Consider the following 14,193-nt stretch of genomic DNA (forward strand, 5'->3'; position numbering starts at 1 on the left):
GATTGCCACGGCTATCATGGAGTTCTAGTTTGCAATCAGTAATTTGTTGATTTTTAGGTGGTTCGAATCATCCCCAGATCCCTGGTTCGAAACACTGCGCTTATTGAGGGAATTTGAAATGAACAAGTGTTTCAAGGCAAAAGAATCTCTGTGTTTATTTAAATGCAAAAAAGTGAGTATAATACAAGCAATATCAGTAAATGCAATAGATAGGGGAGTTGACACAATCAACTACACAGAGGACAGTAAATACACTCTTAGCTAATTCAGTACTATTAGAATGTAAAGACAACAGTTTAAGTCATTGAAACTTTAATCAGGTTCCCTACCCTTGGGTCCTAATGCACTGTCAACATCTGCCTCCCTCTCCCTGCTAACTAGGTCAACACTGAGGAAAGCACGACTTTGAAGAACAACTGGAAGTTTCTGCTTGCCGCACCTGGATCCTGGATGACGACTTTGGACTGTGTAGGTTTTTTTGCAGTTTGGGTTGAGTCTGCTGATGCGGTAAGGTACGTGGTGGATCTATTGGGTAAGTACTTAGTTTTCTTTACTTTCTGCTGGTTTGTGGGCCTGGTTTTCACCTCATGATGTGTTTGACGCCTTGTGGAATTGGTTGGGTCCGTGATTTTCAGAGCTTTTTGGTTCTGCTGGGCGTTGTCGGTTGCAGTTGGTTCCCCTGGTATAGAACAGGCCTGTGTCGGTAGATCTTGGAATTGTTGTTGGGATACCCCCCTCTGGAGACAGCCCTCGGAAATTAGCCACTGGAATTAGCTGTTTGGAAATCTTTTTCTGGAGGTAGCTCTTTGGAGCGCTTCTGGGGATAGGCCCTGAGATCGTTCTCTCAGGTGAGATCGTGGCTGGCAATTATACTGATTATGGGCCCCTTGTCTTTGTCCCAAATTTATGCTTTCCATTGCATCTCTGATTATCCTTTTGAAGTCAGTTGGTTTCCTGGTAGCTAAAAATATATGTGAATGTATTTTGATTGAAGTTGAATGTTTGGTATCTCTGCAGACTCCACATCTGTGTGGGTAGGTGGCATTGAAATGCCCATCAGCCATGATTGAATGGCGGAGTGGACTTGATGGGCCGAATGGCTGACTTCCAGTCCTATCGTCTTATGGTCTTATACTATCTGTGTGGGGAATCCCGAGGCGTATAAGCTAGTTTCAGTCTTGAGTGTTAGGTTTGGCTGATTGTTCTCTTCGAGTAGAGAAGTAAATTGGAATTCCAGGCTGAACAATAGTCCTGGACTGAAATAATTCTGGATCTGTTGTGTATTTTTTGCAGCCTGAGCCCAAGATTTTGTCCAGTACTTTAGATATTGGAAATGTCCAGAGTCTTGTCCAACATTTTAGATGATGGGGATTTTTGCTCAATCCTACACTATCCAATTCATTGAACTTATAAATAATACACAGCTCTGGGCAAGCTTTGTGATTGCTGAACCTTCTTGATTTCCAAAGATAGAAAAATAGGAAATAGGAACGAGAGTAGGTACTTTGTCCTTCAAATCTGTGCTGCCGATCAATGGCTGGTCGTCCAACTCAGTAAACGAAAGAAGAACTGCTGGAAATCAGAAGTAAAAACTCAGCAGGTCTGGCAGCACCTGTGGAGAAAAAGCAGAGCAAACATTCGAGTCCAGTTCTGAAGAAGGGACATTGGACCCAAAACAATAACTCTGCTTTCTTTCCATGTATACTGCCAGACCTGTGGAGTTTAGATTAGATTAGATTACTTACAGTGTGGAAACAGGCCCTTCGGCCCAACAAGTCCACACTGACCCTCCGAAGAGCAACCCACCTAGACCCATTCCCCTACACCTAACACCACAGGCAATTTAGCATGGCCAATTCACCTAACCTGCACATCTTTGGACTGTGGGAGGAAACTGGAGAACCTGGAGGAAACCCACACAGTCACGGGGACAATGCGCAAACTCCACACTGACAGTTGCTTGAGGTGGGAATTGAATCCGGGTCTCTGGCGCTGTGAGGCAGCAGTGCTAACCACGGTGCCACCGTGCCGCTATTGGCAATTTCTGTTTTTGCATCCAACTCGTTCCTGTATTCTCCCTATACCCTTTGATCCCTTGAACTCTATGAATTAAAGCTAACCCCTTCGTGAAAGCATTCAATGTTTGGCATTGACTGCTTTCTGTGGCCGAGAATTGCCCATGCTCACCACTGTCTGGGTGAAGAAATTTCTCCTCATCTTAGTCACATGCATACATATATATATAATTACACGTAATGTTTCTGTGGTTTGCGGTTTTATAGTGAGCTGACTTTTTAAAAAAACTATCAGTTGGCCCTGGAGTCGAATAGATGATAGCTGGAGGAAGTAGTCTTCTAGCTATTTTTTCCATGTCTGATAGGACTGATACACCGACCAGTGATTAGTGTGATATGTGCTCTGCACGTACCATTATTTCAGCAGCGCAATAATTTGATATGGATTCTTTTATTCATTCAAGAATGTTACTTCATTGCTTTAAGGCACTTTGAGCTGTGTTACTTGTTCTGGTGAATAGTTCCTGTTGTTTTGAATAGAGACACGTTTAGTTTGGCAAACAATTTTGAAACAGTCGCCTTCCTGCAAATGCAGCATTCCACATTTTTAGTCGTAGCAGTTTCATATCAAAGCATCTTTCTCCCACAGTAGCAAGATGACTGCATAAAGGCTGCCATAAATCCTCACCTTTCTCATACGTTACAGGAGTCAACTTCGGCCCATATGCATGTCTGTGGCTCAGGTACTGTGCTCCTCAAATATTTACTCCATGATGTGTCCCTGTTGGCTTAAGTAGAGATTCTGGGTGGAATCCTTCCCTAGCCCTGAAGGACATGGGCAATGGCAAGAAAGTTGGGAGGGTCATGTGAAACAGGCAGTGAGGAGTGTCTTAATGTTGAAACAAAAAAGTCACATTTTCCAATCAAGTGTTGAATGGCGAGATGAGAGCAATGAGAGGCCTGTTTACTACATTAATATCCTCATTATTACCTCATTACACCTCCTTGATGTGTAGTTTCCTATTGTCCCTCCCTCTGAGATTGATAGAGACAATTCCCAACATGAACAAGGGACTCCAGATCATTCTCTCTGGATTTACAACCCAGACAACAGTTGTCAACATCTCAGGGCATGTATGGTTTGCTTGCCTTTAGTGTTGTTTTGTTAAATTTTACCCGCTGTATTGTAATATATTATCAAAGGCTGAAGTAAATATCAATAGCTCCAAAAAGACCTCTTGCTTCGTGATGGCTTGTTCATTTATAGCTTGCTACTTGTTTAAAGGTCATCTGCAATTATTTCAATTACCTAACTGGCCTGGGCCATGTTTTAGGACAAAAAAAACCTGCAGATGTTGGAGTCCAAGGTAGACAGGCTGGAGGCTGGAAGAACACAGCAAGCCAAGCAGCGTCAGGAGGTGGAGAAATTGATGTTTCAGTTATAACGTGTTTGAGTTGTTAACTCTGACATATTCCCAGACCTGGCATCAGCTGTGCCAGCTTTGCTGGTTCACTGTTTATGTTGAGCTTTCCATATGCTCGGAAGATGCTGGTAGAGGTGGGGTTTGTTCTGCAGGTTCCCATTGCTTTCCTTTTGCTCTGATCCGTTTTTTACAGACACTCTGCTTAAGGCTGCTTCTCAGTTGTTGTTCTTATTTTTCATCTCCCTTTGGCTCATTGCTGGCTTTCCCCTTTGGGTCCTTTCTCACCACTGCTTTCCGTCTCCCACTGGATGGGTCACCTGCTAAAACAATCACCACTTCTTTCGTCTGTTACTATGGTCAAGGGTCTTTGAAGAAACTGATTTCTTGGCAAAGTCTAGGTATAGATGAGATTACCTTTTCATTTCACATACTATACTCACTTACATTACTGAGCTGAGCACAATGATGTACACAGAGCCAACTCTCTCCAAATTATTCTGCCATGGTTACTAAAACATACAATATTCTGCACTTCAATATCAGGGCACAGTGTATAAAAGTAAAGAGGTTATGTTGGATTGGTTCGACTTAGGCTGGACAAATTGCATCCAGCTTTTCTGCCACATTGGAGGAAAGAAGAGAAGGAATTGGAAAGAGTGCAGAAAATGTAAATGAAAAATGTTCTGGGATGAGAAACTTCAGTTATAAAGGTAGATTTGTTTTCATTCATTCATAGGATGCGACTGTTGCTGGCTGGGCCAGAATTTATTGCTCATTCTTTGAGAAAGTGATAGCGAGCTGCCTTCTGGAAACCATTTGCTGGACCCAGAAGGCTGTAAGGGAGAGAGGATTTTGTCCTAATGACAGTGAAGGAATGGTGATATATTTCCAGGTCAGGATGGTGATTGATTTGGCAGAGAACTTGCAGGTGATGTACTTCAATATATCTGTTGCCCTTGTCCTTCTAGATGGAAGTGGTCGTGGGTTTGGAAGGTTTGAGGATCTTCGGTGAATTCCTGCAGTGAATCTTGTAGATAGTACACACTGCTGCAACTAAGCATTGGTTGTAGAGGGAATGGATGTTTGTGAATGTGGTGCCAGTCAAGAGAGCTGTTTTGTCCCAGATGGACTCAAGCTTCTTGAGTGTTGTTGGATCCAGGCAGATGGGAAGTATTCCATCACTGTCCTGATTTGTGCCTTGTAGAAGGGGGACAGGCTTTGGGCAGTTGAGAGATGTATTATTTGCCTCAGTATTCCTAGCCTCTGACCTGCTCGTGTAGCCACTGTATTTATATGGTGAGTCCAGTCCAGTTCTGGTAAATGGTAACCCCCAGGATGTAGAAAGTGGGATATTCAGTGATGGTAATGCCATTAAATGTAGGGGAGTGGTGGTTAGATTGTCCGTTATTGGAGATAGTCATTACCTAGCATTTGTGTGGTGTGAATTTACTTGTCACTTGTCAGTTCAAGTCATTGACCCCGTCTTACTGCATTTGGACATAGACTGCTTTAGTAGCTGAGGAGTCAGAAATAGTGCTGAACATTGTGAAATCATTGGCAAACATCTCCACTTCTGATCTAGTGATGGATGGAAAGTAATTCATGCAGGAGATGAATTGGTTGTACCAAGGATAGGTTGGAACTGTTTCCTTTGGCAAAACTGAAGGCAAAGAGGAGATTTAATGGACTTATTCCAAATTCAGGGTGTTCTCGATGGTGAAAAACCATTCCCAGCTGTAAAATGTTGAGACTGAGGGGTCATAAACTTCAGGCAATTATCAAAGGTAACAATGAGAGAAAAAAAACTATCATGCAATGAATGGTAAGGATCTGGCCATACACTACTTGAGAGTGTGGTAGAGGCAGGTTGAATCGTTATGTTCAAAAGGAAATTCAACTATGACCCAAAAAAGAAGAATGTGCAGGGTTAAGAGAAGAAGTCACTTGGAGAATGACACCAAGTGAATTGCTCATTCAGTGAACTGGTATATATCACCGAAGGGCCAAATGGCCTCCCCTTGCACTGTAGCAATTCTGTGATATTCTGCTCATTGCTGCTGATAAAGGCTAATTATCTACATATTATAATATTAACCTTTTCCTTTCTAAGAAATGACACATGCACATGTGCCAGAAAATGACTGTCTCCAAAGAATAGAATCTATCCACTTCTCCTTGACATTCAATACCATCACCATTATCCATCACCAACAGCCACCATTGGCCAGAAATATAACAGGATCAGCCACATAACTCTGTGCCTCCAAGAAAAGGACAAACTCTGGCTCATCTGTGGTGAGTGACTTTGCAAACCCTTTTCACTGTCTACTAGTCACAATGTAGGAGTGAGGTGGAATACCTCCCACTTGCCCAAATAAGTACAGCTCCAGAAACACTTAAGGAACATGACACCATCCAAGATAAAGTTTCCTTCATGATTGGAATCCCAATCCCAATCCCAATTCTTCACCCTTTCCACCACTGACACACAGTTGCAACAATATGTACAACCTATAAGGTGTGCTACATACAACCTAAAAGGTGTGCTCCATAATACCTATAACGTGTGCTACATACATACTATAAGGTGCTACATACAACTTATAAGATGTACCACAGCAGCTCACTAATGTCTCTTCGACATCATTTCCCAAACTTCCCTGCCTAGAAGAAGCAAGCCAACAAGTATGTGGGATCACCACTACCTGCACATGGTCCTGAGTTAGAAATACATTGCCATTGCTTCAAGGTTCCCCAGTCAAAAAGCTGAACACTATCTCTCTAATAGCATAACATGAACATCTTCACTAGATAGACTTCAAGAGCTGAAGAAGGCAGCTCAATATCACCCTCGCGAGGCCTATGGCAGATGGACAATAAATCCTAACCTTGCCGGTAAAGCCCACATCCCAAGAAATGATTTAAAAAATAAAAATCCTGGCACATGTCCTGAAGGGTTAACGCTGGAGAAGGTAGTAGTAGTTTTTCCCCCACTACCTTCTCAAGCTCAGTCTGAGCCAAATGCCTAATGGACATTAATGTGACGAGGATTTCAGGAGAGTTATAAATAGCATTTCTTCAATTGCCCTTTACACCTATTTTATGTTATAAATGTTATTAATTATCAGATTTAATTAAAATAATTGCTATGTTTCACTATTTCATGTAAAAACAATGCACAGCCATGGTCTTGTTTCTGTGCATGTGAGTCAAAGGCAGGAGCAATTAATAGAAATTGCATACTGCAACACAGAGACGTTTGCCTGGTCCACGGGCTTTAAGTACAATTCCAGCTTTGTTATATCGACAAGGAAGGCTTGTGAGATTTATGCCAGTGTGAAATCCTATCCAGCGTCTGCTCATATTTTGGCTCCAGCATTGTTTTTCTGTTTGTTTTCCTTTTAGTCAGGAATCAATCTCAATATCTTAGTTCTTTCAATGACAATAATTAGGCGACTCTTGTGGGGCCGCGCAGAAGGGAATTGTGAAGAGACTGCTACTTGTGTTCTCACTGCGGCTGGCCAGTGCCAACATTTTTGAAATTCATCCGCTTCAGCAGTGAAAGGTGGAGAGGAAATAGCTTTCCTAGGTACCAGCATCCCCAACAATCAAACCTGCTGACATATGATGGATGAAGCAGTGAGTTTAGGGCCATTGGACAACTGTGATGTGGTTGCCCCAACCCCCTTTTTTTGCCCATTCTGGAGAGAAGGTTGGAGCACATACAATTGCCACCCTCTCCCCTTGAAACAAACGTCTTTGTTTTCAGACTACAAAGATGGAAATCATTACAAAAGGACGGAAGACTCCCTGAACAATGGAACCAATATCTTATGAAAGGTGATACTGCAGAAAGGGGAGCATCCAGGTCAATTGTTGCTAGTCGTGAAGTCTCACTGTGAAGTCATTCTATTTCACCTTCACATTTCGAACAATGTTCTTTTTTTGAACTCCTGACAACGCAGAATCCCTTCCATCGGGTTTGATGTTGTTAGACAGCTTTCATTCTGCCTGTAACTTAAGCCAGCAAAGTCTGAATCAGTGAGAGGGGCATTCTGTGAACAACTGTGCTCAGTAAGCTGGATTGACAGTTCTGCTGGCAAACGGAATTGATGCTCATGGTTTATGGACTTATGGAAGTACAGAGTGATGATGCAGTTTGTTAAAAAACATCCTCACTCTGCACTTCTAGAGAAGGCAACACTTAATGATCACAAACCGTGTCGCGCGCTTCAAAATGAGTAAAAATCACGTTCAGAGTTCAGCTGTGAGGCCACTCATAGTTGAATAGCCTGTGAGTGTTCAATGTAGAGTTTTTGCAGATGAACAAAGAGCAGTTTGACAAAAATAAAGGGCAAATGATACCCCAGAACCAATCTCAGCCAAGATAATTTTGACAAAATAAAATTGTGCTCAGAGTTCAGACTTGACGGCCCAGTGACAAACCTCATTGTGTACAAAATGTGGTGAAATCCACTGTGATCCCAGTGTTAGCTTTGGGGTTCTTAGTTCTCAAATAGGAGTCATGGGCTTAAGTCCCATTGTAGCTGTCGGGCAAGTTTATAATTACTGTTGCTGTGCTGAGGTTTGACACAGGACAGGATGTAGGGCGGTGCAGTCAGTGAGGGAGGGATTTTAATTTACATTTGGCTGCTTGACATATCTTATCCCAGATAGAAAGTCTGGCTGTCTGGCTAAATTTTGAAAGTCATTTCAAGCTATATAAGCAGCCAGTGTGACATGTGAATTGTTCATGGCTGCTCTTGCAAAGCAACATTTTAATCTTTGCTCCAAATATGCAGTTAGTCTGATGCTTGATACAATGCCACTCGCTTGCCTAACACCTAAAACGTACTCCCACTTCTATTTAGTTCAGGTCACTGGCCTTGATCAAAATGGCCTCCACTGCCTCCACCTCAACACAGACTTCTATCATGCATGTTCATAAGTGAGCACTTATCGATACTTGTTAAAGAAAAGTTCCTGCTCTTCTTTCTGATCCAGGTCACTTCCTCACCTGAAGACCTAATGCCATCTCTAAGAGACCCCACCCTGTTCCCAGTAATGGCCTGAACTGCTATGTTGGAGCCGCAATGTCCAAGGAAGCAGGAACTCCTGAGTTTGGGAATCTCAGGACATGGTTTTACCTCTCTCAGGATTGCTGGCTTATAAGGTGCAGACAAGCAAATATTTTGGAAGTCAAAAATTCCTAAAAGGACAAGAGATGTGGCACAAATTTACATTGTCATATTTTGGAATGTTCTGATAGTAGCCTGCTCAAGACATGTCTCTAACAAGGCATTGTCTCTAACAATGAAGAGTTTGAAGGCTCCACAGGATTGAACAGTTAAAATATTATATTTTGGTATAAATTATTTTAATACAGCTAGCCTCTACAAGAAGGTATCTTTATTGAGATTAATTCATGAGGTAGACAGACAATATTCCTTTATGTAGCTTGCAAATGACTTTCAAAATGTAACATTCCTTTATGCAAAACATGCTAAAGCTCTCACTTTGACTCCTCGTAAATATTTGATTCGGAATATTTTTGGTAACTTTCTGAGGATGACATGCATTATTAGAGATTAATTCCTAAGGAATTTCAACCGGCTGCATTTTTGTATGATGTGGAAAGTAATAGGTATATCTGAGAAAATTAGATGCAATGAGGAATGTAATGTTTCTGGTTCTAAATTTGGTGGAGCTGTTCTTCCATCTAAGGAATACTGTAATATGGTTTTATTTTTTTTGTGCGAGGTGGGCTTGAGTGCATATGGATGGCATTTGTTCTATTTATACAGCTGCCTTGCCCAAAATTGTGTTGCTAAAACCAGTGCTCCTTAGAAGATTCAGAAAGAAAGTTAGAATCTCCAGTTTTCACATGTTATGCGACGGAGTTTGCCGAATTGTATGGAGGAATTGACTGCTGCTTTATTTCTGTGATGTTCTTGCTGAAGCCTGGGATAATCGTGCAATCATTGAATGTAGCAACATTGGAAAGTGGAACCATTGTGTTTGTCTAGTTCATTCAGGAAATGTTGCTGGGTTAAGTCAACATTTATTCCCCGCCCCACCTCCCTATTCGAGAAGGTAGTGGTACTCCCACAATGCTCTTCACTAGACGGTTCCAATGTTTCAACTCAGTGGCAATCATGGGTGGCAATTTCCCCTATTTGCAGGGTTTGGTTTAAGTGACATTCACGGCACCCAGTCTGCCACGACCCAGAGTAACATTTCTCTTGCAACCTTCTGCTCTTCACCTCTTTAATTTTGTACCCGCGCTCCTGGGCACCTTTTTTGGTGACTTGCATGGCTGCAGAGATAGAAGTGTTCACTGGTGCTGTCATCTTCTGGCCCTCAAGCTCTGGTGCCAAATTGAAATCTTGGATGCTTTCTTGTTGGCGACGGTCATGGCCTTGTACTGTGCATCTATTGTCTGTGTCCTTCTAGATGGTAGAGCTTGTGAGTTTGTAAGGTGCTGTCAAAGGAGCCTCAGTAGGATACCACAGTATACCTTGTAGCTGTTGCTTGTCGATCCTGGCTGTTGTGTGCCAGTAGTGAAGGGAGAAAATATTGAAGATGGTGAATGGGGGTGGGGGGGGGGGAGGTGGTTGTGGGTGCAGTCAAGCTGCCAGTGTTGCTCTGGGCAATGTCCATTTCTTGAGAGCTCTTGGAACTTTTTCTTTCTTTATTCTTTATTCATTTGTGGGATGTGAGTGTCACTGGCTGGGCCAACATTTTATTTCCTGTCCCTAGTTGCCCTTGAGAAGGTGGTGGTGAGCTACCTTCTTGAACTGCTGTGAGTTGACCCATAATGCCATTAGGAAGGGCGTTCCAGGATTTTGACCCAGCGACAGTGAAGGAACGGTGATATATTTCCAAGTCAGGATGGTGAGTGACTTGGAGGGAAACGTGTAGGTGGTGGCATTCCCAAATATCTGCTGCCCTTGTCCTTCTATATGGAAGTGGCCATGGGTTTGGAAGGTGCTGCCTGAGGATCTTTGGTGAATTTCTGCCATGCATCTTGTAGGTAGTACACACTGCTGCTACTGACCTTCGGTGGCGGAGGGAAAGGATGCTTATAGATGTTGTGACAATAAGTGGGCTCCTTTGTCTTGGATAGTATCAAGCTTCTTGAGTGTTGTTAGGGCTGCATTCATCAAGGCAACTGTACTCATTCAAATCAATGGAGAGTCACAATTGTAACTGTACTAGAATAACTTAGCTAGGGATGTGACTAATTCTGGAGCACAAATCTTCAGAATATTGTCGTGGACCATAGACTTTGAAATTTCCAGTGCCTTCAGCCATGTGGCTAGGATTCGGAGCTTTCAGTGCTGTGGCCCGGGTTCGATTCCTGGTCTGGGAATCAGGTTGAGGGCAATACAGTGGCTCAGTGGTTAGCACTGCTGCCTTGCAGCACCAGGGATCCGAGTTTGATGCTGACCTCGGGCGACTGTCTGTGTGGTGTTTGCACATTCTCCCTGTGTCTGTGCAGGTTTCCTCTGGGTGCTCTGGTTTCTTCCCACAATCCAAAGATGTGCAGGTTAGGTGAATTGGCCATGCTAAATTGCCCCACAGTGTTCAGGGATGTGTAATTGCCCCACAGTGTTCAGGGAATGCATTAGTCAGGGGTAAATGTCGAGTAACAGGGTAGGGAAATGGGTCGGAGGGTCAGTGTGGACTTGCTTGTTTCCACACTGTAGGGATTCTATAAATGTCTTGATATTATGTGGAGAGACTTTGAATTTGTATCTGTGATTCTGGAGACCTCAGAAGAAGGCTGAGCTTGATGGCCAATATTGGCTGGAGAATATTGCAACTGCTTCAGTCTTATCTTTGCATTGAAGTGCTGGGCTCCTTATCATTGAAGATGGGGATATTTGTGGATCTATCTCCTTCATTAAGTTATTTAATTGTCCTTTCATGATTGCATGTGGCAGGACTGCAGTGCTTAGATCTGATGCATTGGTTGTGCTATGTAAATATTTCCATGTTTTATTTCACCAGGTTGCCCACATCACCTTTAGGTAATGCTACTGGTATGTTCTCCTACGCCCTTTACTGAATTAAGATTGATCTCCTGGCTCAGTGATAATGGTAGAGTGGGAAGTATGTGTCAGGCCATGAAGTTGTAGATTGTGGTGGAATGCAGTTCTGCTGCTTCTGATGGCTTACTTCGATGCCCGGCCATGAGTTGTTAGATCACTTCATAATTTACCACAGTGGTAGTGCCACATGACGTGATGGAGGATATTCTCAATGTCTTTTTGAAACTTTGTTTCTAGAAGAATTGTGGGAGGGGTCAATTACAAGGGGACACAGTTTCAAGGTGTGGGGTGTGAGGGGGGATGTTTAAAAGAGCTGTGCAAGGCAAGCTTTTTACACAAAGGGTGGGGAGTGCCTGGGACGCGCTGCGACAGGACGGGGTGGATGCAGACCCAATAGTAGCATTCAAGAAGCACCTAGATGAATACCTGAATAGGAAGGGAATAGAGGGATACAGATCCTGTCAGGGATGGACTTGGAAATGGAAGAGCTTGGAATGTCAAAAAGCCTGTTCCTGTGCTGTATTGTTCTTTATTCTTCTTTGTTCTTTATAGCCTTGGCTCATCCCAGGGAATCATTTGAATGCTTTGCATGAGGGAGGACCAGAACATAGGAGGTAATGATCCAGGATGTGTCACATCCTAGAGAACAGACCAGGCATTGTTTGGCCAATTTGCATAGATCACTACTTCTATTGTTGCAAATAAATGTTTTCATAAGATGTTGAAGGGCAGGAATCAAAGTAACAGGGCAAAGACGTTCAGATAAGAGTCACAGGCATTAGGACAGAAAACTTCAAAACACTTCGATCCATCAAAGAGAACAGGGGGAGCTGAGTGAACAAAAGCCCAGCATCTGAAAACTCCATAGTTCAAGCTAGAACATAGGAGAGGGAATGTGGACTGGACTCATGGAGGGTAACACTGAGGATTTTGAATTTGTCTAAGATCGAGGCAAAGAGCTAGTGGCTGCTTTGAGAAAAAAAACGAGTTTAAAATTAAATAGGGAAGGTTCATCCTTGAAATGTTCTACTCAACCCTATAACTACAGTGGACAAGTAGTCAACATTGTCCCTGTCAATGCAGAACAATGGCAATTACTGCTCTCTGAAGAATGTAAGGATTAAAAATATTCACTGGATCGATTAAATTGGTGGCGTTATTCAGCAACAACCTCATTCACTGAACATGTCCTGTGTTCATTCCCATATTCTGCCCAAATTCTGCCCTTTCTAGAAACTGGCATGGGAGAGAAGATTTTGTCTCTGCATTGATCGTATAATAATGGCCAACAATGTCAGAGTTGCCGTGTAACACTCAGCAGTTGACATTGCAGGCGGGACCAAACTGGTTGACTGGAAATTTTAATTTTCTCTTTCGTTTGTTGATTTGTCAGGATGAACACAATTGACAGCTGAGGTCCTCAGATATCTCATCCATGTGGTCATTCTTCACGTTTGAGGTGGAATAATGGATCCCTAGCTGCAGCTCCAACTGAAATCAGCAAAGTCAATGGGACATTGAACTTCGAATGTGTTGGTCTGCATGGTTTAACGTTACAAGAGACAGCACTTTTAACCGTTCATCACAGTTGAACAAGAGATCTGCGTTGGCATCCTCAATGCAAATATTCTACATGTCAGGAAATTGTGCACTTACCCCATGGTCTTTCATGCTTTAAAATTAATGGTTGGAAAATCATGTAATTTCCTGGTACACACTCTGAGTCTGTTCTGGGAGCCTTGAAAGGGAAAGTGTCTCTATTTATACTTGATTTTAATATTTTTTATTGACCCTTAGAACTTTGAAAACTAAATACCATTTGGACTTTAATGGCCTCAACTAAATGAAAAGGGTAAGTATGATGAATGTGCAAAGGGTTGACACCAAAGAGTGTTTCCTCAATATCTTTTCAGCATTTGACCATTACATGCCAGGAAACAGGAAGAAATATGTTCAGCACGTACTCTTGAGACCCCACAGTGAAGGATAATTTGCAGTACAACATTGATCCTTAAGTTTCATGAATTACTTGAATTTAAAAGTAAATGATTCCATTAAACAATTGTGGTTAATGTTAAATCTTGGAAAACGAAAGTATGGAAACAATTTTGGACTTGTACAAGGCCTTAGTTAAGACTGAGTTTGGAACACTGAGAATATAATTTTCATCACTCTGTTATATAGAGGATATAATGTAATGGGAAATGTACAGTGGAGATTAAAACAGGAAGAAAGAATGTAAGTTTGTATAACACCATTTCCAGTCTTCAAACGTCCAAAGTATTTCACAATCAATGAATTGTGGATCCAATCACTGGTAGGCAATCTGGATATTACCAGGGAGGAAAGCTTATGATCTGGTTGAGGTACAAAAACATACTTCTGCAGAATTAAGAGATATAACGGTTGTCCTGATAGAGATGTTCAAAATAACAAAATGTTTGGAGATAGTAAGCGATGACTGGTTGTTTCTATTCTGACTTTGCCATGTCTCATTCTTGTCTTGGTTATTCTATCATATAGACCCTATTATTCTAACACATTCCTGGCTGGTCTTCCACAATCCATAAACTTGAGGTCTACTGCCCAGGTCATAATTTGCAGCAAGTTCTTTTCCCATCTCACCCCTGTGCTGGTTGACTTACTTAGTCTCTTGGTTGAGGTGAATAAAGGTCAGCCCATTACCCAGAGGCTTTATCC

General features: G+C 42.3%; 1 long non-coding RNA gene across 1 annotated transcript in view; it reads left to right on the forward strand.

The window, feature by feature from the left end:
- LOC140457808 (uncharacterized) overlaps positions 1-13,901 on the forward strand; it is a 69,260-nt gene extending 55,359 nt beyond the window's left edge. The window contains exons 4-5 of the long non-coding RNA XR_011953367.1: positions 382-512; positions 12,887-13,901. This is a non-coding gene — a long non-coding RNA (uncharacterized lncRNA). The remainder of the gene's footprint in view (positions 1-381; positions 513-12,886) is intronic.
- The last annotated feature ends 292 nt before the right edge of the window (positions 13,902-14,193 follow it).

The sequence above is a fragment of the Chiloscyllium punctatum genome, chromosome 32 (genome assembly GCF_047496795.1).
Source record: "Chiloscyllium punctatum isolate Juve2018m chromosome 32, sChiPun1.3, whole genome shotgun sequence".
Classification (NCBI taxonomy): domain Eukaryota; kingdom Metazoa; phylum Chordata; class Chondrichthyes; order Orectolobiformes; family Hemiscylliidae; genus Chiloscyllium; species Chiloscyllium punctatum.